Genomic DNA, 22,956 nt, shown 5'->3' on the forward strand with positions numbered 1-22,956 from the left:
CCGCCCCATCCTGTTTGCCTTGGGCAATCGACATTGCGATTTCCTGCCCGTGCATCAAACGAGGACTAGGAAACAAGCAGCGTCCACTTCTGCAGCACAGGAGGAGAAGAAAGAGGCTGCTGCTGCTCCAGGAGCACAAGTTAGAGTCTGCTGTTGCTAGTGTGTTTCGAAAGGGGGGAAGAGAGAATGAATGAGCAGCATGTCTGTGAGAGTGAGTGAGTGTGTATGAGAGTGTATGTAGGTGAGTAGAAGAGAGCTGATTGCAAGTAAGCAATGGTGTGAAAGTGAGTGGGCATGTGTGTATGGTAGAGGGAGAGACGTGAGTGAGTGAGAGTGTGTGTTTGTGTGTAGGTGGGAGAATGGCAGAAGTAAAGGTGTAAATGCCATGGACATGTGAGAATGTGAGAGAATGAGCAGTGAAAGTAAGTGTGAACATGTAAGCGTGTTTATGAGAACAAATTTGTGAGCATCCAGTTTCACCGTACAGTGGCCCTCCCCCTGTTCCCCCCCCCCCCCCCCAGCCCTCCCCAGCCCCCCCTAATCCATGGTAATCTCAGGGTGACTGGAAGTCAAAAGTTCCCAGGTATGGGCATAAGTCAGGAGGCAGCAGAGTGTGAAGGCCCCCAGTTTTGTGGATGGAGACAAGTTCAGGAGGCAGCAGAATGTGACAATCGCTGCAGTTTCATGTTTATTGAAATTTCCTTATTTCAGTAATGCAGATTGAATTTCTTTATTTCTCCTCTTAATGTTTTCTCTCTCCCAGGTATGCTCGCCAGTGGATCCCCATTGGACTGGGTAAGTGGGGGCTGGGAAGATCCTGACCCAGGAATATTTCTGCTTGGATGGGTGGGAGACTTTGGGAGACCTCGTTATTGCTTTTTGGCTGCTTTTTTTTTTTATTGTTTGATTTGTTTTTTTTCACATGAATAAAACTAATCAAGCAATCTGCAATCTGAAATTTGAAAACAAACCAAAAACAAAAATGAATTTTTTTCCCCTGCAATTCCCTACAACACAAGAGTCTGTCAAGACATCCAGCAGCAGCCTTCCACTGCCGTAGCCCAACTCCAACAACTCAAGAGTCTGGCAGCACATCAGGCAGCAGCCATCCACTAACATACCCCAAAACCACCACAGGGGTTTTTCACATCCTGATTCTACTTCCCATATTCCAAGCACCACCACTGGCGCATAACTGTACTGATATTCTTTACTAGCTTACCCTCAAGCATCACACCCGGGTCATGAGTCCACTGAGTTCCTCTGCCTCCTTGTCCCCAAATGACACCATTGACGCATGACTCGAGAGTCGCTCTGCCTCTTTTTCCTCAAATGACACGACTGATGCAAGACTCCACAGAGACACTGTGCCTCCTTTTCTCCAAACGCCACCCCTGAGGCAAGACTCCACTGACTTCCCCTGCCTGCTTCATCCTAAATAGTTGTTGAGGTGAAGCAGGCAGGGGAAGTCAGCGGAGTCATGCCTCAGTGTTGGCGTTTCACAAACACAACCACTGAGGCATGACTCTACTGATATTCTCTGCCTAGTTCGCCTCAACTGTTTGAGGAGAAGCAGACAGGAGAATTAGGTGGAGTCATGCATCAGCAGTGGTGTCAGTTTTACTGGCAAAGCAGACAGAGAAAGTCTGTGGAGTCATGACTCAGAGGTGGTGTTTCCCAAACACTACCTCTGGGATATATTTCCACTGGCTTCCTCTGCCTGCTTTGCCACAATCACCATCACTGGGCATGATTCCACTGAGATCCTTTATCTCCATTTCCCCAAAAACCATCATTGAAGATTGACGTCAGAGTTCCTCTGCCTCCTTTTCCACAAATGTCACCACTGAGGCATGACTCTACCGATCTCCCCTGTCTGCTTCATCTCAACAACTGGAGCAAAGCAGAGAGGAGCAGTGGAGTCATGCCTCAGCAGTGGTGTCAGTTTTTCTGGCAAAGCAGGCACAGAAAATCTGTAGAGTCATGCCAAACACCACCACTGGGGCATGTCTCCACTAATTTCTGCATTCTTTGACCAGTCACCACCACTGGCATGACTCCACTGAGATCCTCTGCCTCCTTTGCTCCAAACAACACCACTGAGGCCTGACGTTTCCTGCATAAGCTTGACTTACTCCAGCCATGAGCACCATAGCCTGACACTTCCAGCTGCAGCATCCCATGCTCCACCATATGCAATAAGGACTGACATATCCTACATAAGGCTATTTTGCTCCCACCACAACCCATGGGAACTGGACACTTACAGCTTCAGCATACTATGCTCCAACCAACCATATCAAAACAATCTTAGCAAGGCTCAGGATCCTTATTAGTTCCCAATAAACTTTGCAGTCCCTAAGAATGCTACATGTTCTGCACAATAGGTATTTTTCAATTGCTATATGGACCAGACATTGACAACACTACAGGTTTGGGGGTGTTACAGCTACACTTCTCGCTGCATTGCTCTGCTCCTACCATTCCAATTTTTAAAAAGTATAAACCGATATCACGTCTGTTGCCGTTGCTCCAAGCCATTCTTGCCACATTACAATGCTCGCTCACTCTGCTACTCTGTGCATGTGCAAGAGCTGGCAAACTCCTTTGTAGGTGTTATGGATGACCTTCTCGTTGCATTGCAATGCTCCTACCGTTCTAGTTCTTACTTATACCAGCGCCACTGCTGCCACTGCTATTCCAAGCAGGTCTTGGTAGTGGTACCTGAGGGGGCTCCCTACTATTCCAGTTGTGTTCAACGTTTTTGGCAAATCCCCTTCCCCTACACCACCCCTACAGTACCTGCCCACTTTTCTTCATGCTTAAGTCATACATTGGTTTATAAACTTACTGAAACACTCCTCAGGATTTCAATGCCATTCTTCATCTATGTACTCACTTTCTAGCCATCTTTTGCTCTTGCCATGGCTATCCATTCTTTTGCAGACTTGCTGCACCTCTCTGTGAGCTAAAACTGATTTCATGGCCCACTCACAGTTCCACTGCACTGGGCACTTGGGTACCTACCTAGCTATGAAGTGCATGGCTTACACTGTGACACAATCATATCCTACTAGATTGGTGGATCATCCAAGTGCAACCATACTTCAACAGGGAGAAGCACCCCCCTTTAATGGCTGTCTGTATGTTCCAACAGAATGCCTGGCATCTCCCATGTCACTCTGACTTAATGCTATGGCCCTCATTCTACACCTGTGGAGTCTTGGGCCACTTGGCCTTGTCACCCTGGGCAGATTTTACGCCTTGGTGTTCTTAAATTCTTTCTCACACTGTTCCTTCTTGGCATACTCGAGGTCTTACACTTTGAGGTCTTCTTGCCAATCTTTGGCGGTGCTGTGCACCTCGCCTCTGTTTTTTTAGATCTTGATGCCACTCTTTTTTATTCTTGTTCTCATTCTCAGTACCTTGGGATTTTTTTCTGCCCTGTTTTCTGTTTTTTTCCCCCTTCATGGTGCCTTAGGGTGCTGATGCCACTTTTAGTGCCACTTTGCCTCTCTTGATGCCATCAGATGTTCATGACGCTATTGCTGGGCTGGCATGCTCTTCTGCACCGTGGGCTGTTCTTCCTCCTCTTGCTGCTTTTTTTCTCCACTCAAGTTGCTTTAGAGAACTTCTGTGAATCCTGTTAGCCTGGTTCGCCTTTGCTCCTTTGTGTGGCCTTAAGTTGCTATTTATGCCACTTTTGATGCCACTTTGCTTGCTCTATATAACTTGCAGTTTTTTCCCCTTTTGAATGATTTCATATCACAAGTTTCATTAGAATTTATTAAAAAATCACTATTCTGGAGCCCAGAAGAGACTGTAATACTTCCCCCATAGGTTTTAATAGAAAACAAAGAAAACTAATTAAACATAATTTTTTTTTGTAGTGAAACCAATGAAATGATCATGGGTCCCAACAAACCAAATTAACAAACAAAAACATTTTTTCCTTCTGCATATTCCTATTAATGTTTAAGCCCATGTCATATTTGTAGTGTTGCCTTTTCATAGGTAAGTACATAAGAACATAAGAAATTGCCATACTGGGTCAGACCAAGGGTCCATCAAGCCAAGCTTTCACTTCCCAACTGAGGCCAATCCAGGCTGCAAGTACCTGCAAGAACCCATGCTACCGATGCCAGTAATAGCAGTGGCTATTTTCTATGTCAACTTGATTAATAGCAGGTAATGGACTTCTCCTTCAAGAACTTACCAAACCTTTTTTAAACACAGCTATACTAACTGCACTAACCACATTCTCTGGCAACAAATTCCAGAGTTTAATTGTGCGTTGAGTAAAAAAGAACTTTCTCCGATTAGTTTTAAATGTGCCCCATGCTAACTTCATGGAGTGCCCCCTAATCCTTCTATTATCCGAAAGAGTAAATAACCAATTCACATTTATCCGTTCCAGACCTGTCATGATTTTAAAGACTTTTATCATATCCTCCCTCAATCGTCTCTTCTCCAAGCTGAACAGCCTTAACCTCTTTAGCCTTTCCTCATAGGGGAGCTGTTCCATCCCCTTTATCATTTTGGTTGCCCTTTTCTGTACTTCTCCTGTGCAACTGTGTCTCTTTTGAGATGCGGAAACCAGAATTGTACACAGTATTGAAGGTGCAATCTCACCATGGAGCGATACAGATGCATTATGACATTTTCAGGTTTATTCACCATTCCCTTCCTAATAATTCCACACATTCTGTTTGCTTTTTGGACTGCCTCACTACACTGAGCTGATAATTTCAATGTGTTATCCACTATGATGCTTAGATCTTTTTCCTGGGTAGTAGCTCCTAATATGAAACCTAACATTATGTAAATACAGCAAGGGTTATTTTCCCTATAAGCATCACCTTGCATTTGTCCACATTAAATTTCATCCTCCATTTGGATGCCCAATCTTCCAGTCTCTCAAGGTCCTCCTGCAATTGATCACAATCTGCTTGTGATTTAACTACTCTAAATAATTTTGTATCATCTGCAAATTTGATTACCTCACTCGTCTATTCCTTTCCAGATCATTTATAAATATATTGAAAAGCACCAATCCAAGTACAGACCCCTGAGTCACTCTACTGTTTTTATCCTGTTCCACTGCGAAAATTGACCATTTAGTCCTACCCTCTGTTTCCGGTCTTTTAACCAGTTTGTAATCCATGAAAGAACATAGCTCCTATCCTATGACTTTTTAGTTTTCTTAGAAGTCTCTCATGAGGGACTTTGTCAAATGCCTTTTGAAAATCCAAATACCCTACATCTACTGGTTCACCTATATCTAAATTAACCCCTTTAAGAAAGGGTTGTTACTGTTGGAGTGCATTCCATAATACAGGTGTAACTTTGTGTGGACTGGTTTGTGTGCATTATTGCAAATCCTGGGAGTATGTTAGGTGCCATATTTCCGAATGGCTTGTTTTGGGTTTCCATTCCAGTTTCTGTCTCCATATTTGTATTTGTGTTTTTTTGTACTTGATAAAGGTTGGGTCTGTGTGTATGACCGAGATGAGGTATTTTACTAGTAGATAGGCATGTGTAATAGACTTATTTATTGGATTATGTCAATAGAACATGCATTGGAGGTAAATTGCTGTCTTTTCATAAGTAGGGATATTGCGCCTGGTAGTATGGAGAGCTAGTTTTGCTGTTACTGAAATGACTCCAGAAATATCTTTCTGGTATGATGAGTTGTACAGCAAATGTCCTAGTTCTGCTCTGTATCCATTGTTGGAGAGGAGAGGGGGGCTGGGGAGGAGGGTTACTGTTGATGCAGAGTGTATGCTTACATTTAGCCCTATGATGGCCTTGTGTTCAGTGTATTACACATGTGAGAGCCATCTGCCAGGTGTATCCTGACAGAAAAAACATTGAGAACTCTGGCCTAGAGGAGACTTGGGATGTCTAAAAGGGTTATTATAAGTTGTGTAAATAATTGTTCCTTCTGGAAGAAAGAAGACATATGACTTTCAAAAATATATTCTCGCCAAAAACCCATATGAGAACATTTTTTTAAAATAAAATAAATAAATGAAATTCATCTTTGTATATTTTTGGTCACCTGGATTCTAGAACTTTTTTTGTCGAGTAAGCTGTTAGAAAGAGACCTGCATGTGTGTGTACATACCTACAGTTCAGTATATATATCTGAGCTCTCTCTCTGCAGTTGCACAGTGAGATCTGCTGTACTTCAAAACTAGACTTCCTAGAGAAGAATCATCAACCACCATGAGACTCACTGTTACCTTCTTGCTGATCACATTGGCACTGTGCTACTACTTTGGTGAGTAATGTTTTTACAGCAGAATTAATATTTATTTATTTATTTATTTATAGGTTCTTCTATACCGCGGTACGTATAGTAATACATCACCTCGGTTTACAGTGAAACATTAATTTAGCAACAGGCTTTACATGTAACAGTATAAAATAAACAGTAAAACAATTAATAGCAACAGGCTTTACAGAAAAACATGGGTTTCAAATAATATGCATAAATATCGAACAATAGAATATTAATAAACATGTATTTGCAGGAGCAAATAATCTGTCCGAGGCAAACCAACGTCTCATTATATATAATAGCCTGAATTGATAAACCAGGTGGGGGTATGGAGTTGCAGATAGTAAATACCATTGTCGAGTATAAGAACTTGGAGAAGGTAAGGAATCATATGGTATAGCTGAAGGTTAGGTTAGATGAGATTCATAGTGTGAATGCTTGTTGAATGAAGGAGAAATGTTGAATGAAGGAGAAATGTAAGCTTTTCCAAAGTAGATATTACTGATAATATAGACAATAGACTAGTGCTTGAGGTTTGATTTTCATAAGACTGTAGGTTGACAGTAAGAACAGTATTAAAGATGTAAGTCCTTGCACAGCATGTGCATATAGTACAATATCAGAGTTTAGCCCTTTTATACCTTCTTAAAATATTAACTTATGTCTTTCAATATTTGTGCTGGCACTTCAAACTGTGATATGTAGTTAGAATAGGACAAAGAAAAAGAGAATAATGGAATACATTTCATTTAAGATTTCTATTCCTCTCTTTGAGGCTGGTCAGACACTTCGAAGCGGATTACAATATATTTGGAGGGCAATTTTGTAAGAAGCTGCCTAACTTATGTGTCAGCTCACTTATCCTTTGAAAATTATCCCACAAAATATCCTGCATAGAGATATACTTGCTATTTTGAGTGCCGAAGAATTTAGGAAAAATGTATTGGGTAAATATTCTGCTAACTTAACTGGGATATTCAGCAGTGCAGCTGTGCCGCTGAATATACCCAGATAATTTAGAGTGAGCAGGATATGTGGTATCTGGCTAACTTCAGACCTTCCCTATAGCATGTCTAGAGTTAGTAGGTTAACTTAACCAGCTAACACCGCTCCTCCCTGGAACACCTACCTCCTGCCCCAGGAATGCCCCCAATTTACCTGGTTAAATTCTAGCCGTATAATTCATTAACCAGCTAGAATTTAGCCGGATAAGCCTTTTAAATATGCGGCTAATCCATTTAGATGGATAACTTTCCCTTTTATGGTGTAGTTATTCGGCGCGACGCTGGCAGCGATTGCACTGTGGCGGTGCGATCGCTGCCAGCTAGCACAGGACCGCCCCCCTTGTTTTGCCCCCCCCGCCCGCCCCCCCCATTATCGCTGGATTCACTATACCTTGCAGCATTAGTGAATCCAGCCCTAAATAGTGATTCTTTAGTACAGTGAGATTATGAGTGTTGGGTATTTAAATAGATAGGAGGTATTACAAAACAATTAAGGGTTGGGGTATAAGAACATAAGAACATAAGAAATTGCCATGCTGGATCAGAGCAATGGTCCATCAAGCCCAGCATCCTGTTTCCAACAGAGGCCAAACCAGGCCACAAGAACCTGGCAATTACCCAAACACCAAGAAGATCCCATGCTACTGATGCAATTAATAGCAGTAGCTATTCACTAACAGGCCCATACAGTACAGTGCGCTCCGATGGAGCACACTGTTAGCCGGCATTTGGACATGAGTTTTCGATGCGCTAGCTTTACCCCTTTTACAGTAAGGGGTAAAGGCGCGTCCAAAACACGCGTCCAATCCCCCCAAACCTAATAGCGCCCACAACATGCAAATGCATGTTGATGGCTCTATTAGGTATTCCCGCGCGATTCAGTAAGTAAAATGTGCAGCCAAGCCGCACATTTTACTTTCACAAATTAGTGCCTACACGAAGGTAGGTGCTAATTTCTCTGGCACCGGGATATTAAGTCGGAGGTCCCGAAAGTTTAAAAAAGTTTAAAAAAGTAAAAAAAAAAAAAATTGAAATAGGCCCACGGCTCGTGGGTTGAAAACAGGATGCTCAATTTTGCCGGCATCCGGTTTCCAAACCCGTGGCTGTCAGCTTGCCTGCTCTCCCACGATTTTATTATATTGGCCCGTAAGTAAATTTGATTAATAGCAGTTAATTCACTTCTCCTCCAAGAACTTATCCAAACCTTTTTTGAACCCAGCTACATTAACCCACTAACCACATCCTCTGGCAACAAATTCCAGAGCTTAGTTGTGCGTTGAGTGAAAAAGAATTTTCTCCGATTAGTTTTAAATGTGCTATTTGCTAACTTCATGGAATGCCCCCTAGTCCTTCTATATTCCGAAAGTGTAAATAACCGATTCACATCTACTTGTTCAAGACCTCTCATGATCTTAAAGACCTCAGCCGTCTCTTCTCCAAGCTGAACAGGCCTAACCTCTTCAGCCTTTCCTCATAGGGGAGTTGTTCCATCCCCTTTATCATTTTGGTTGACCTTCTCTGTACCTTCTCCATCGCAACTATATCTTTTTTGAGATGTGGCGACCAGAATTGTACACAGTATTCAAGGTGTGGTCTCACCATGTAGAGATATAGAGGCATTATGACATTTTCCGTTTTATTAACCATTCCCTTCCTAATAATTCCTAACATTCTGTTGGCTTTTTTGATTGCTGCAGCACACTGAGCTGATGATTTTAAAGTATTATCCACTAGGGGTGTGAATCGTGTGATCGATCATCTTAATGATCGATTTTGGCTGGGGGGGGGGGAGGGAAATCTGATCGTCGTGTTTTTTTTATTTTTAAAATCGTTAAAAATCGTAAATCGGAGGAGGGCGGGAAAACTGGCACACCAAAACAACCCTAAAACCCACCCGACCCTTAAAAACAAATCCCCCCCCTCCCGAACCCCCCCCAAAATGTTTTAAATTACCTGGGGTCCAGTGGGGGGGGTCCTGGACGCGATCTCCCGCTCTCTGGCCACGACTGCGTTGAGAAATGGCGCCGGTGGCCCTTTTGCCCTTATCATGTGACAGGGCAAAGGTAGCGCCAGCGCCATTTTGGTTCCTGACTCCTGAAGTCACGCGTGCAGGAGATCGCTCCCGGACCCCCGCTTGACCCCCAGGGACTTTTGGCCAGCTTGGGGGGGCCTCCTGACCCCCACAAGACTTGCCAAAAGTCCAGCGGGGGTCCGGGAGCGACCTCCTGCACGCGGGCCGTATTGCCAGTCTTCAAAATGGCGCCGGTGCTACCTTTGCCCTCACTATGTCATACGGGCGGGAGATCACGTCTGGGACCCCCCCACTGGACCCCAGGTAATTTAAAACATTTGGGGGGGGGGGTCAGGAGGGTGGGGGATTTGTTTTTAAGGGTCGGGGTGGGTTTTGGTGTGCCGGTTTTCCCGCCCCCTATTTAACGATATAATACAAATGCCCCTGATGATAAATCGGGGGCATTTGTATTGTATCGTGCACTCTAACGATTTTGGACGATTTTAAAATTATCTGACGATAATTTTAATTGTTCAAAAACGATTCACATCCCTATTATCCACTATGATGCCTAGATCTTTTTCCTGGGTGGTAGATCCTAATATGGAACCTAACATCATGTAACTACAGCAAGAGGACATAGTTGTGGACCCTTTGTCGTAGTGGCGATGACCCCTCCCATGGGGAGGGGTCCCATGGGGAACAACAATATTATTCTAAACAACTTAGTAAGCAGACACAGAAGATAGGAAGTTTTATTATAGAGCAACGGAGCTGCCCGAGAATGGACAGTTTCTTTAGATTCATGGTATCTCTGTAATGACCTCCAATCAGGCTCAAGATGTACTGGTGTTGTATGCTCTCAACCAAGCTGAAGACATAGTAGTGGTAGTGGTCTGCAGAATGGGTTAACCCGAGAACCTGATTCCAGCAGAGGCTGATGTAGACGCCCGTATGACATAGTGAGGGCAAAGGTAGCGCCGGCGCCATTTTGAAGACTGGCAATACGGCCCGCGTGCAGGAGGTCGCTCCCGGACCCCCGCTGGACTTTTGGCAAGTCTTGTGGGGGTCAGGAGGCCCCCCCAAGCTGGCCAAAAGTCCCTGGGGGTCCAGCGGGGGTCCGGGAGCGATCTCCTGCACACGTGACGTCAGGTCACAGGAACCAAAATGGCGCCGGCGCTACCTTTGTCCTGTCACATGATAAGGGCAAAGAGCCACCGGCGCCATTTCTCAACGCAGCCGTGGCCAGAGAGCGGGAGATCGCACCGGGGACCTCCCCACTGGACCCCAGGTAATTTAAAACATTTTGGGGGGGTTCGTGAGGGTTGGGGATTTCTTTTAAAGAGTCGGGGTGGGTTTTAGGGTTGTTTTGGTGTGCCGGTTTTTCCACCCTCTCCCGATTTATGATTTTTAATGATATTAAAAAAAACCCAAAAACACGACGATCAGATTTCCCTCCCCCCCAGCCAAAATCAATCGTTAAGACGATTGATCACACGATTCACACCCCTAGAAGAGAGAGGTAGAAAACAGGTGAGGCAGAGAGGGCGCAGCCGTCTGCGACCGATGGAAGCAACACTCTCTTCACCTGTCTTATCAATGTTTTACAGTTAACTTGACACTGCTTATGTTTTATAGTATTTTCTTCAGATGGATCCTTCTTCCAAGTTTTGAACGTTGTTTTTTTGGCTAAAATAGCCTCTTTCACCTCACCTTTTAACCATGATGGTAATCGTTTTGCCTTCCTTCCACCTTTCTTAATGCCTGGAATACATCTGGACTGCACATCTAGGATAGTATTTTTAAACTATGTCCATGCCTGTTGAACACTTTTAACTTTTTCAGCTGCACCTTTCAGTTTTTTTCTAACTATTTTCCTCTATTTCCCTTTTGAAAGTTTAGTGTTCAAGCTGTAGATTTACTTATTGTCCCCCTTCCAGTTATTAGTTTAAATTTGATCATGTTATGATCACTATTGCCAAGTGGCCCCACTACCGTTACCTCTCTCACCAAATCCTGCATTCCACTAAGAATTAAATCTAAAATAGCTCCCTCTCTTGTTGGTTCCTGAACCAAATGCTCCATGAAGCAGTCATTTATTACATCCAGGAACTTTATGTCTCTAGCAAGTCCTGATGTTACATTTACCCAGTCAATATTGGGGTAATTGAAATCTGTAAGCAATGAGGGAAACCACAAGAATATATAAAATATAACCTAAGTGATGGTGTCAGCAAGCCTGACATTGTGATTTCCAAAAAAGAACCCAACCGGTCTTTTAATCATTCACCATCACTTTAAAAAATGTTGGAATTTTATTAAATCTCAAAACTATTTTTTGTTTTTTGTTATTTTATTTTTATCTAAAAAATTACAAAGTCTGTATATCCATTTGACTTCAACTCTAAACCATGAAGAAATTTAAGGCAGCGGTCTCTTTGTTGTTGTTAGTAATACACACAGCCCAACACGGCTGGTGTTTCACGGTAATGCTTCATCAGGGGCATATAAAAATGATATCACAAGAGTCTGTGCCTAAAAACATTAAAAAGGCATGTTTTTAGTGGAACATTATAAATAATGCAAGAAGCAAGTACTTATCTTAAACACCAAAGGCTACTGTCTCAAAGTGGACTCGGCGTCTCTATTGTCTTCTTCACGGGAAAGAGGAAACGAGGCTGAGGGAAGTGTCTCATTAAATACCCAAAACAGCATGATGTCAAGCTGTGATGTCACTGCAATGCAAATTATACATGAGCAGATAGCAAGTCAACCAGGCTTTTAGCAGAATTAAAAACATGAGTAATGTCATTAAGTGAGGGGATCTTTATCCCAAAAACATACATAGATCAAGATCTGTGTTCAAACCTGTGGGACTACAGTGCCAAGCCTATATATCCAGCGCTGCTCCGATTTAAGAAGTTGTAATTCTTGATCGCCGTAGTGCCGATGTTCAGGTACATGATCGATGGCGCAAAAAGAAAGGTCTTCAAACCTGTTGCAGTCTGATACTGCAAGCGATGTAGTGGACCCTTGGGCCGGCCTACCTAGGGTGACAGGGTAGGCCGGGAGGCGGAGCCAGAGGCTTGAGGTGTTCACCCGGGAACCAGGAACCCCCCAGGAGGAGCCCGTAGGGTCCTGGCACCTTGGGACTTGGGCAATAGGAGAGAGTCCAGACAGGAATGGCTTAGGCCGGGATAAGAGCAAGGAAGTCCAATAGTACTTGGTTGGCAAGGAACCGGCTGTACAGGCCGAGGGCCAGCTGATGGCAGGACAGTGGGCGGCAGCGGAGACTGTAGCCAACCGGATAGTGAAGCAGGCTGAGGGTAGAAACAGAGTCTAGTAGCAAGCGGGAACTGGAGCAGGCGTAGCCTGAAACAAAGTCTGTGGCAAGCAGGAACTGGAGCAAGCTGTAGACTGGAGCAGGACCAGAGACGAGCCGGGTTCAGTGGCAGGCAGCAGACTGAAGCAAGATGGAAACAGGCCAAGGTCGGGGCAGGCGGCAGGCTAAAGCGTAGTCAGGAACAAACCAGGGTCGGATGCAGGCAGCAGGCACAGCGTAGTCGGGAACAAACCAGGGTCGGATGCAGGCAGCAGGCAAAGCGTAGTCGGGAACAAACCAGGGTCGGATGCAGGTAGCAGGGAAGGCGTAGTCAAGGCAATCCAAAGTCAGAGGCAGGAACACAGCAAGGACGAAGCGCAACTCAGAACTACAAGGCAGTAGTGAACCTCGTTGCAAGGCGAAGAGATGGCGTCCGGGCGCCGGTTATATCGGCCTTGGTACGTGACGTCATCAGCGCATGCGGGGCTCGACTTCCGGGTGCTGGGCGCACAAAGTGGGCGTACTTGCGTACGCGCGAGGCCACGGAGGAACAGGCAGGCAATGGCGGCCGCCACGTGGAGCCATCAGCGTCTCTGGGATCCTGGGGTCGCGGAACGCGGTGTCTCCAGCCGCGAAGGTAGGCACTGGTCAGGCACAACGGAGAGGAAGCGGTGGAGACCACAACAAAACCGGAGTCCAGATGAAATGCAATGTGACACTAGGGGTTCATCAATCCGGGAATGCTTAATGTTGGATCGATGCTTGATCATTCAAGTTTTTTATATTGTTTGTAAGGTTTTGGGTGGACCCTTGGACGCTGTGGTTGCTGACTACGCTCACGGGGGGAAGTCCCGTGAGGGGCCACAGGTCACGCTCAGCTTAGGACACACAACACAGAATTATCTTTTATTAAACAGAGTTGAGGAGCCACCAGAGGTGGCAGTAGTGAGTAGAGATGAAGCCCGGCTGGGCTTGTAGTCCCTCAGGACACTGGAACAGCGATCCCTCAATGGCTGTGCTGTAGTGGAGAGAAACTGAGATAGTGAGTACAGTGGAGCATACACAGGGTTCTGGAATAGAACCTTGTTGGTAGATTACTCACACAGCGGTTTCTCCCAGTAGGTAACCCAGGAGCTGGAATAGAGGCAGGCCCTCGAGGAGGGAGTACCTGGTTCCAGGGAATAGCTCTGAGAGAAGTAGATGGTAACTCACTGATGGTGTAGGCAGCGGTATCTTCCAAGCAGAAGTGGAGTTCAGGCAGCGAGTCCGGGAACATGGGCCCTCGAGGAGCGAGTATCGGTTTCAGACAGCAACCTGGAAGAAAAGATAGAGGCCCCCGAGGAGCGGGTACCCCGATACAGTAAGTCCAGTTAAGGAGAGGCAGAGTAGCTAGGTACAGAGCGAATCCCATCCGTAAGGAATCCCTTTGCTAACTCGATTAGCTAGTAAACAGAGTAGGCTTTTGTATCCAGGATGTGTGATGTAATCACAGGGGGACGACCCGAGGTTCGCGCCAAAGAAAGCATAAGAAACAGGGCCGCGCAGTGCGCATGCCCTATGGTAGCTGAACAACATGGCGGGATGCAGCGCCCAAGCCGGACCGGGGACACCGGAGGGGTCGGCAGGCAGATGCCACGGCAGACAGACGTCCATCAACCGCGGGAGGAGTCGCAAAAGAGGTAAGGAAGGCGGAGTGGAGACGTCGGGCAGCGACAGTAATAACAGTACCCCCCCCCTTCAAAGGGCGGTCTCCTCTGCGGGTACCAGGTTTAGGCTTCAAAGGATGCGCGAGATGAAATTGACGGAGCATCTCTTTATCAAGGTTGTTAGCCTGAGGCTCCCAAGAGTTTTCTTCGGGGCCGAAACCTTCACAAGAAAGAAGGTATTCACGGAAATCAAGGATCTCTTCGACCTTAAATTCTAGGTCATCTTCTGCGTTGATGGCAGGTGGTTCCTGAGTCTTGGAAGAGAATTCACTGAGTATATGTTATGATCTGTTAAGATCTGCTCCTCCAGGAGGGAGGAGTTAGCAATCTGTTGAAATCTGCTCCTCCAGGAGGGAGAAGTTAGCAATCTTGTAGTACTTCGTAGATGGAGTTGGGAATCTGTTATGACTTCAGCTGCTGGATACTCCTGTTGAAGGAGGAGTTGGCAATCTGGTAGCAATTCGTTACCAGCGGAGTGCTTGGAGAGGGCACTGTGCTGTAGTAGAATATAGATAGGTGGGTCCTTGGGCCGATGGCAGATGACAGCGCTCCTAGGAGGATATCCTGAGAGGGACCACCGGCTAGGCTTGGGTATGGAGACAGACACAGATAGTTCATTTATTAGACATAAGAACATAAGAACATGCCATACTGGGTCAGACCAAGGGTCCATCAAGCCCAGCATCCTGTTTCCAACAGTGGCCAATTGAGGCCATAAGAACCTGGCAAGTACCCAAAAACTAAGTCTATTCCATGTTACCATTGCTAATGGCAGTGGCTATTCTCTAAGTGAACTTAATAGCAGGTAATGGACTTTTCCTCCAAGAACTTATCCAATCCTTTTTTAAACACAGCTATACTAACTGCAGTAACCACATTCTCTGGCAACAAATTCCAGAGTTTAATTGTGTGTTGAGTAAAAAAGAACTTTCTCCGATTAGTTTTTAAATGTGCCATAAGCTAACTTCATGGAGTGCCCCATAGTCTTTCTATTATCCGAAAGAGTAAATAACCGATTCACATCTACCCGTTCTAGACCTCTCATGATTTTAAACATCTCTATCTGGAGAAGAGACGGCTGAGGGGGGCCTCAGCCATCTCTTCTCCAGGCTGAAAAGTCCTAACCTCTTTAGTCTTTCCTCATAGGGGAGCTGTTCCATTCCCCTTATCATTTTAGTAGCCCTTCTCTGTACCTTCTTCATCGCAATTATATCTTTTTTGAGATGCGGCGACCAGAATTGTACACAGTATTCAAGGTGCGGTTTCACCATGGAGCGATACAGAGGCATTATGATATTCTCTGTTTTATTCACCATTCCCTTTCTAATAATTCCCAACATTCTGTTTGCTTTTTTGACAGGCAGGTTAGTAGAAACACCAGAGGTGGCATTAGTGAGCTGTGGTGCCTGGCAGGGCTGAAGTCCGTCAGGTACTGGAACAGCAATCCCAGGTTGGCTGAGTTGTAAGGAGACTGTTGATAGTGAGTAGACAGGAGGGGGAGGCCCATTGTCATTTTCTGCAGTTAGTGATTGCTCTGGCAGTGGAGTTTGGTGATTCGGGTATCCTCTGTACATGGCATTGTAATAGCAGTGATGGCCAACCTTTTGAGCTCAGTGTGTCAAAATTCATAAAACAACCGAGCATAACTCGGGTGGTGTGTCACTTCTAGAAAAATCTATAATTTTGTGATATTTGTAGCTCTAATCAATAACAAAAAGTTATAATTTGAATATATATACTGTATCATACCTATAAGGGAGCCCGGACCGACGTACCACAAATGCGCAGTAGAGAGCAGCTCTACTGCACATGCGAGCACGTCGGCCAGAGCAGAGCATGCCTGAAAAAAAATGGCGCCTGCTCCTTAGGAGCAGGAGTGGCGGTGGCAGCAACGAGCTGTAGCGGTGGCAGCTGCAATGAGCAGGATGGGGCAGCTGCGACGAGTGGAGGAGCAGGAGTGGCGGCGGCAGCGAACGAGTGGGAGGAGAAGGAGCGAGGCGGTTGGCAAGCGACGAGCGGGAGGAGCAGGAGCCGGAGCCACGGCGGCGGCGCGAGGGCAGGGAGGAGCAGTAGCAGCGGCGGCGCGCGCGAGGCAGGGAGGAAGCTAAGTAGCGGCCGGGACGCGCGCGGGAGGGAGGGGGGGGACACCCCCTGTCTTCCGGTTGTGGATGAGCTAAGGAGGGAGGGGAGGAGAGAGTGAGCTGAGGGGAGGAGAGGAGGGAGGAGAGAGGGAGGGGAGGGGAGGAGAGAGTGAGCTGAGGGGAGGAGAGGGAGAGAGGGAGAGAGACAGAGTGAGGGGAGGGGAGGGAGGAGAAAGTGAGGGGAGGGGAGGGAGGAAGGACGAGAGAGAGAGTGAGTGGAGGGGAGGAGGACGGAGGAGGGGAGAGGGGGAGGGGGGAGGAGAGAGTGAGCTGAGGGGAAAGGGGGGAGGAGAGGGAGGGAGGGAGGAGAGTGAGGTGGGGGGGAGGGGTAGAGGAGGGAGGAGGAGAGAGTGAGGTGGGGGGGGAGGTGGAGAGGGAGGGAGGAGCGAGTGAGGTGGGGAGAGGGAGACTAGAGGGGGGAGGTGAGAGGGGGGGAGGAAGTTGGGAAGGAAATGGACCGAAATTTTTTTTTTTAAATGTAGCCCGTTGTTACGGGGCTTAACGGGCTTAGTTTATTAATAAAGCAAAAACAAATACTTCTTTAACCTTACCTGGCTTAGTGACTTTTTTGTTGCTGAATTTCATTGGTAAATTTCTTCAGTTGAAGGTTGGTATTTCGTTACACTTCAAGTCCAAGCAAGCGTTACAAACTTCATCTGTCAGTTGATTTCTTTTATTGGCTCCCATTCATTTTCACACCACTCCCTCCCCATCCCCCAGGAATGCACACATTCATTCTCACACACACAGACCCCCAGGCAGGCACCCATGCATTCACACACATACACCCCCAGGCAGAGTCCCATTCATTCACATTCACACACTAAAGGCAGACCCCCTCTCTTTCTTTTGCCAGCAACCTCAGAACCTCTCTCATTCCTATGCTGCCACTGTCACTGATGCCGCGTGGCTATTGGGGAGGTGACGATTGCTGCTACTGACACTGAAGTCCATTCTGTTGCCTCCTCTGTGCAGGCCCCGTGGGCTTCCACTTTCTCCATGCTGATCTCGTACATTGTGAGATCCGTAGAGAAAGTGCTATTCTTGCACATTCCCAAAGATTACTTGTGCCAATCACTAAAAAGTAAATTTATTTTTTTTTTTGCCTTTGCTGTCTGATCTTAGTTTTCCAATTGGTTGGTCACAGGCTTTTTTTTTCCACCTTCCCTTTCTTATTTTTTTGCCAATTCCTTTTATATTGTCTTTTTTTTCTGTTTCTTTTCTCTCCATCTTCTTCCCTCAAACACACAGTCAGGTTCTCATTCTCACTTGCATTTCTCTTTCTCACACACACACACACACACACACACACACACACACACACACACACACGCTCTCACTGGCACATGCTCTCTCTCATACAATCATTCATATACACAGGCTCTCACTGGCACATGCTGTTTCTCATACAATCATTCATACACACAGGCTCTCACTGGCACATGCTCTCTTTCATACAATCATTCATACACACAGGCTCTCACTGGCACATGCTCTCTTCTCTCTCTCACACACACAGAGGCTCTCACATGCTGTCTCTGCAAACATTCAGGTCCTCACTCTCACACACAATCTCTCAACTCATCTCATACACGCACTCTACGGGCCCTCAGCCTCTCTCTCACCTCTGGGCCTCCTCTTCGCGGGTCGCCGCAGGATGGGCTCTGCAGCGGCCTGATCTTCTCGGGCCGCGGCAGCCCTGCTACCGGGCCTCTTCCTCTTCTTGGGCCGCTGCAACTTGGGATTCGCAGCGGCCCACGGCAGCTCCTCCTCTTCTGCACGCGCTGATTCTCTTCCTCCTTCCTGCCCGTGCGGCTCTGGCAACGTTTACTTCTGGGGCCGCACAGGCAGGAAGGAGGAGCATCAGCGTGTTTAAATGCGATCTTTGTGTTGAGCCTCATCGCTGCGCCGCATGAGCCTCCCTGCGCCCGGGGGCATTGGTGGAGGGGTCCAGAGGGTAGGGGGATACTAAAAAACAAATTTTAAAGGGTCGACGCAGCTGAAAAAGAAAAGGCTCGGCGCAGCCGATAAAAAAAAAAAATCCCGATAGTCCACAAAATGCTGCGCGTGTCAGCCAAAACGTCTCGGCGTGTCACCTCTGACACGCGTGTCATAGGTTAGCCATCACTGGTAATAGTCTAGATGAGTGAGTACTAAATTTGTATAAAACCAAACAATCAGTGCAACAACTAAAAACAGAAAATAACTAACCACTTGCAATTATTATATACTGAGAGAGAAGCTGTTACTTATAGGTAAGTTTTATGCCTTTCAAGACAGTTGAAGTACTGAGAGGAGGTTAAGTGCTTATTAGGGATGCACATTTGTTTAAAAGAAATAAGCAAAAAAACGGAATTTGGTTGATTTGTTTCAGTTCATTGTTCATGAATACTAATATCCAGTGCCTTCAAAGTTTAATGAAAATTTTCATTTCATTCTTATTTATTTCCATTAAATTCTGAGACTTGTAAAAACTGTGGAAATGTATTTCTACGGAGCCCTGGCCTGAGGCCGTATCTTGGTAGACAAGACCCAGGCCTAGGCCTGCAGCTTAGCTCAAATCTAATTCTGGGGCCTAGTCAATGTTGGGAACCAATGCCGGGGCCCGGTCCTAGGTCTAGACCTGATGCTGGGTCCCAGCATGAGACTGGGTCCTGATCGCTGAGGCTAAGGTCACTCTCCAAGGCTTAGTCCTGAGCTGAAGCTGGGTCCCATCGCCAGGACCAGATTTAGGCCTAGAGCCAAGGACTATTGCCAAGTCTGACAATGAGTCACAGCTGAAGCCAGATCCCAAGCCTAAGCTAAGCCTACAACCAGAGGTCCAGGAACAGGCCATCTGGCATCTTCTTTCTTGGTCCAGTGAATGATAATGATATCATCTGCCCAGAGGATGAGCTGCATTGATGTTACTATGGTGCCTTTCTCCAGAATGGACGGGACCCATCCTTGGGCAAGAACCAGCATTGGTCTGGGTCTTAGGCCCATTTTTCTTTGATAGTAAAATCCATGATGTCTTCTTCTTTTGACTTAATTGTAAAGCAAAAAAACGAATGAAACAAATTAACACTCTTTTAAAATTAATGAAACTAATTGAGGTGCTACCGAAATAACCGAGATCCGCAAACAAGGTATTACTAACTATTCCCTCCGTCAAAACAGCAAGACTAACTCAAGTAAGGGATAGAGCCCTATCATTAGCAGGGCCTACATTATGGAACACCATGCCATCAGAAATCAGACTGCAAAAAGACATCAAACTATTCAAAAAGAGCCTAAAAACATGGCTATTTAAACAAGCATACCACAAAGAGAATGGAGAATAGAATCCAAAGAATTGTAGAAAGAAATGAGTTTGTGCTCTGGCACAACACACCTACTCATACTGAGTATTTTTTACTTTTAAGCAGCAACAGATAACATGTAGAATATGAATAATTTTGAACTGACTGATAAACCTAAGCATACAACCTCACCTAGCATCTTATAGCTATTATGAATCTCTGTACCGTACCTTACAGGCGCCTGTCTAGATGTTAAAATAACAGTTAAGCAACATTACTTTAAGTGTCTTATTGTTAACCGTTGTGACGACTTCTAGCTTAACGACGGTATAGAAAAGAGTTTAAATAAATAAATAAATACTTTATGAATCTTATTATAAACTTCTTAGCATATGGGATAATCTGCTATTAAAAAATGTAATAAATAAAAATTTTGGGCCTTAAGCATGGAATGGACAAAATAATAAATAGCCAAAACATGTCTGAGTCATAATAATAACTCCTGAAATAATATTTGAACTATTTGTATTTGCCTGGTGAATTAATGGATTCTTCTTTCATTTTCAGCTGCTGTTGCCTGTGAAGAGCTGATGCAGGCAGATGAGCATGGAGACATTGTGCAGGGGCTTGGTGGAGAAGATACCCCCGTCAGGCGTAAAAGACTCTTTGTTGGGTAAGTGAGAGTAGGATATGTCTGTATAGTTATTCTTGAGAGTAAAATAATTTAAAACTTGGGATGGGCAGACAATGTCTGATTCTTTCTAAACTCCATTCCTTATCATATGACCATACCATGTCAGTCACGTGGGCTTTGCTCACAGAAGTTTATGCACACGTAGGGTGGGCAGTTTTCTAAACGGATACTTCTGCACATACATGTGCTTTGAAATTTGCCATCAGACAGGGCTGGTGAAAGCACTAGGCAGACTAGGGTGCTACAGGAGGCAGCCACCTGGTATTTTCACCAGCTCTGCTTAGATGTGGAAGCAACATTCTGGAGCAGAGTCTTCCTGGTGGCAGGATGATGGGTCCCCTTCTTCACACCCTTGCGGGCCCAGAAAACGAAGCGTGTCATGGGCCCATGAAGGCAGAAAGAAGAAGATCTGCTCACACCAGAAGGGGCAGGAAGCCAGGGCCCCACAGAGCTGGAAAAAAATAGTAGGCTTTTGAGGTCTTGAAGAAAAACATCAGCTCTGCTCCAAGGGAGGAGCTGAAGTAGCGGTTGGGCACTTTCAGCCAGCAGAGTGTAGAACAAGAGCAGTGTTCTGGCCCAGATGGTAAAGAGAAGAGCAGGAGCAGTGGCCAGACCTTCTAGGCTTAAAGGCAACGTTTGCCCTATAAAAAGGAGAAAAATGAATTGTCTCCATTCCCTGAAGGTCAGAGGAGAAAGAGAGAGAGACTCTGTGTATGTGTGTGCGTGTGTATGAGAGTGTATTTCACAGACCATGTGAATGTGTATATGAATTTGTGTTTGACTGGTTGTGAGTGTGTATGAGAGACTGTCACACACACTCACACTTAGTCAATCACACAAAGAGAGCATGTAAGTATGTGTGAAAAAGCATGAGTGTGAGTGTGCTTGTGCAGGTGAGAATGTGTATGTAAGAGAGAAAAGATGTGTAAGTGTATGTTGAGAAATACTGTGTGTGTGTTTGTGTGCAAGAGAGAGCATAGGTGTGTGTGAGAGTGCATATGGATGAGTGAGAGAGAGAGAAAGCATGTCTGTGTGTGAATATATGTAAAAGAGTATGCATGTGAGAGTGTATAAAAGAGTGTGTTAGAGACAGAGCCTGTGTGTATGTAAGAGAGAGAGAAAGCATATATGAGAGAGTGTATCTGTGTGTGTATGTGAAAGTGAGTGTTTGTGAGAGAGTGGGAACATGTACATGTGTGTAGGTCTGTGAGAAAAAGCATGTGTGTGAGTGTGAGTATGTGTGCATGTGTGTGTGAGAGAGTAAGTGCGTTTATGTGCGAGAAACCATGTGTGTGTGTGTGTGTGTGTGTGAGAGAGAGAGAAAGAGGGAGAGAGAGAAAAGGAAGATGGAAGAAAAAGCATGTGTATGTATATGTGCATGTAAGTGAGAGAGTATGTGTGTGAATGTGTGGAAAGCATGTGTATGTTCGTAAGACAGAGTGTATGTTTGTGAAAAAGAGAAAACATGTATGTGTGTGAGCAAGTTTGGGTAAGCAAACACATGTATGTGTGTGAGCAAGTTTGGGTAAGCAAAGGGCCACCGGCGTCATTTCTCTTAACGCAGCCGTGGCCAGAGAGCGGGAGATCGCGCCGGGACCCCCCTCCCCCACTGGACCCCAGGTAATTTAAAACATTTTTGGGGGGTTCGGGAGGGTGGAGGATTTATTTTAAAGGGTTGGGGTGGGTTTTAGGGTTGTTTTGGTGTGCCGGTTTTCCCGCCCTCCCCCCTCCCCCAATAAAATGATTTTTTAACCTAAAAAACTATCAGATTCCCCCCCCCCTCAGCCAAAATCGATCGTTAAGACGATCGATCACATGATTCACATCCCTAGTGACCAATGTAAAATATTCTGCTAGGCTGTCAGTTCAGTAGCGCGGGAAATGGCACCACCTTTGATGGTGGCGTTATGCCTGCGATAGTGTGCAAGATGGCTGCATCACGGCAGGCGAAACCGCATTGCCGTGGTGCGGCCAGCTGCATGCTATCGCCCGACCACCCCCTGCTTCACCCTCTCGCTCCCCCTGTAGCGCAGGGTTCATCATTTCACATGTTGAATCCTGGCCTTAGACGGGATATTCAGTAGCTTGGCTACGCTGCTGAATATCCCTGTAGAAAGCGCTACCAAGACAGATAACTTATCCGACTAATTACCGCCACCCTGATCCTCCTATGGACCGCCCACAACTTATGTGGCTAACTAGATATTCTACGGTTGCTAGATAGCCAGATAAGTCCTATTTATCTGGCTATCTAGCATTGAATATCAACCTCTTTGTATTGTAGTTTTCTAAATTGAGAATATGGATGAAATCACCATTTTGATTTTTTTTCTTTTTAAGGGGTAAAACAGGCTGAATCTTCCAGTTCTTCTCACGCATGAACTCTGCCATCCTCCAGGATATTTTCTTGGCCTTGCTGGCTCTTGTATTGCTTTATTCAGGGGAAAAAATGTAGGCTAATGGCACTATGTTTGCAACTTAACCAATTCAACTAATAAAGTAAAAGCTTCGAAA

At 45.6% G+C, this 22,956-nt stretch overlaps 1 long non-coding RNA gene across 1 annotated transcript; it reads left to right on the forward strand.

Moving 5' to 3' along the window:
• The first annotated feature begins 761 nt into the window (after nt 1-761).
• On the forward strand, nt 762-22,956 carry LOC115100463. Its single transcript, XR_003859076.1, has 4 exons — nt 762-795; nt 6,167-6,283; nt 20,316-20,421; nt 22,783-22,956. It is a non-coding gene; the product is annotated as an uncharacterized LOC115100463 (long non-coding RNA).

Source organism: Rhinatrema bivittatum, chromosome 10 (genome assembly GCF_901001135.1).
Source record: "Rhinatrema bivittatum chromosome 10, aRhiBiv1.1, whole genome shotgun sequence".
Classification (NCBI taxonomy): Eukaryota; Metazoa; Chordata; class Amphibia; order Gymnophiona; family Rhinatrematidae; genus Rhinatrema; species Rhinatrema bivittatum.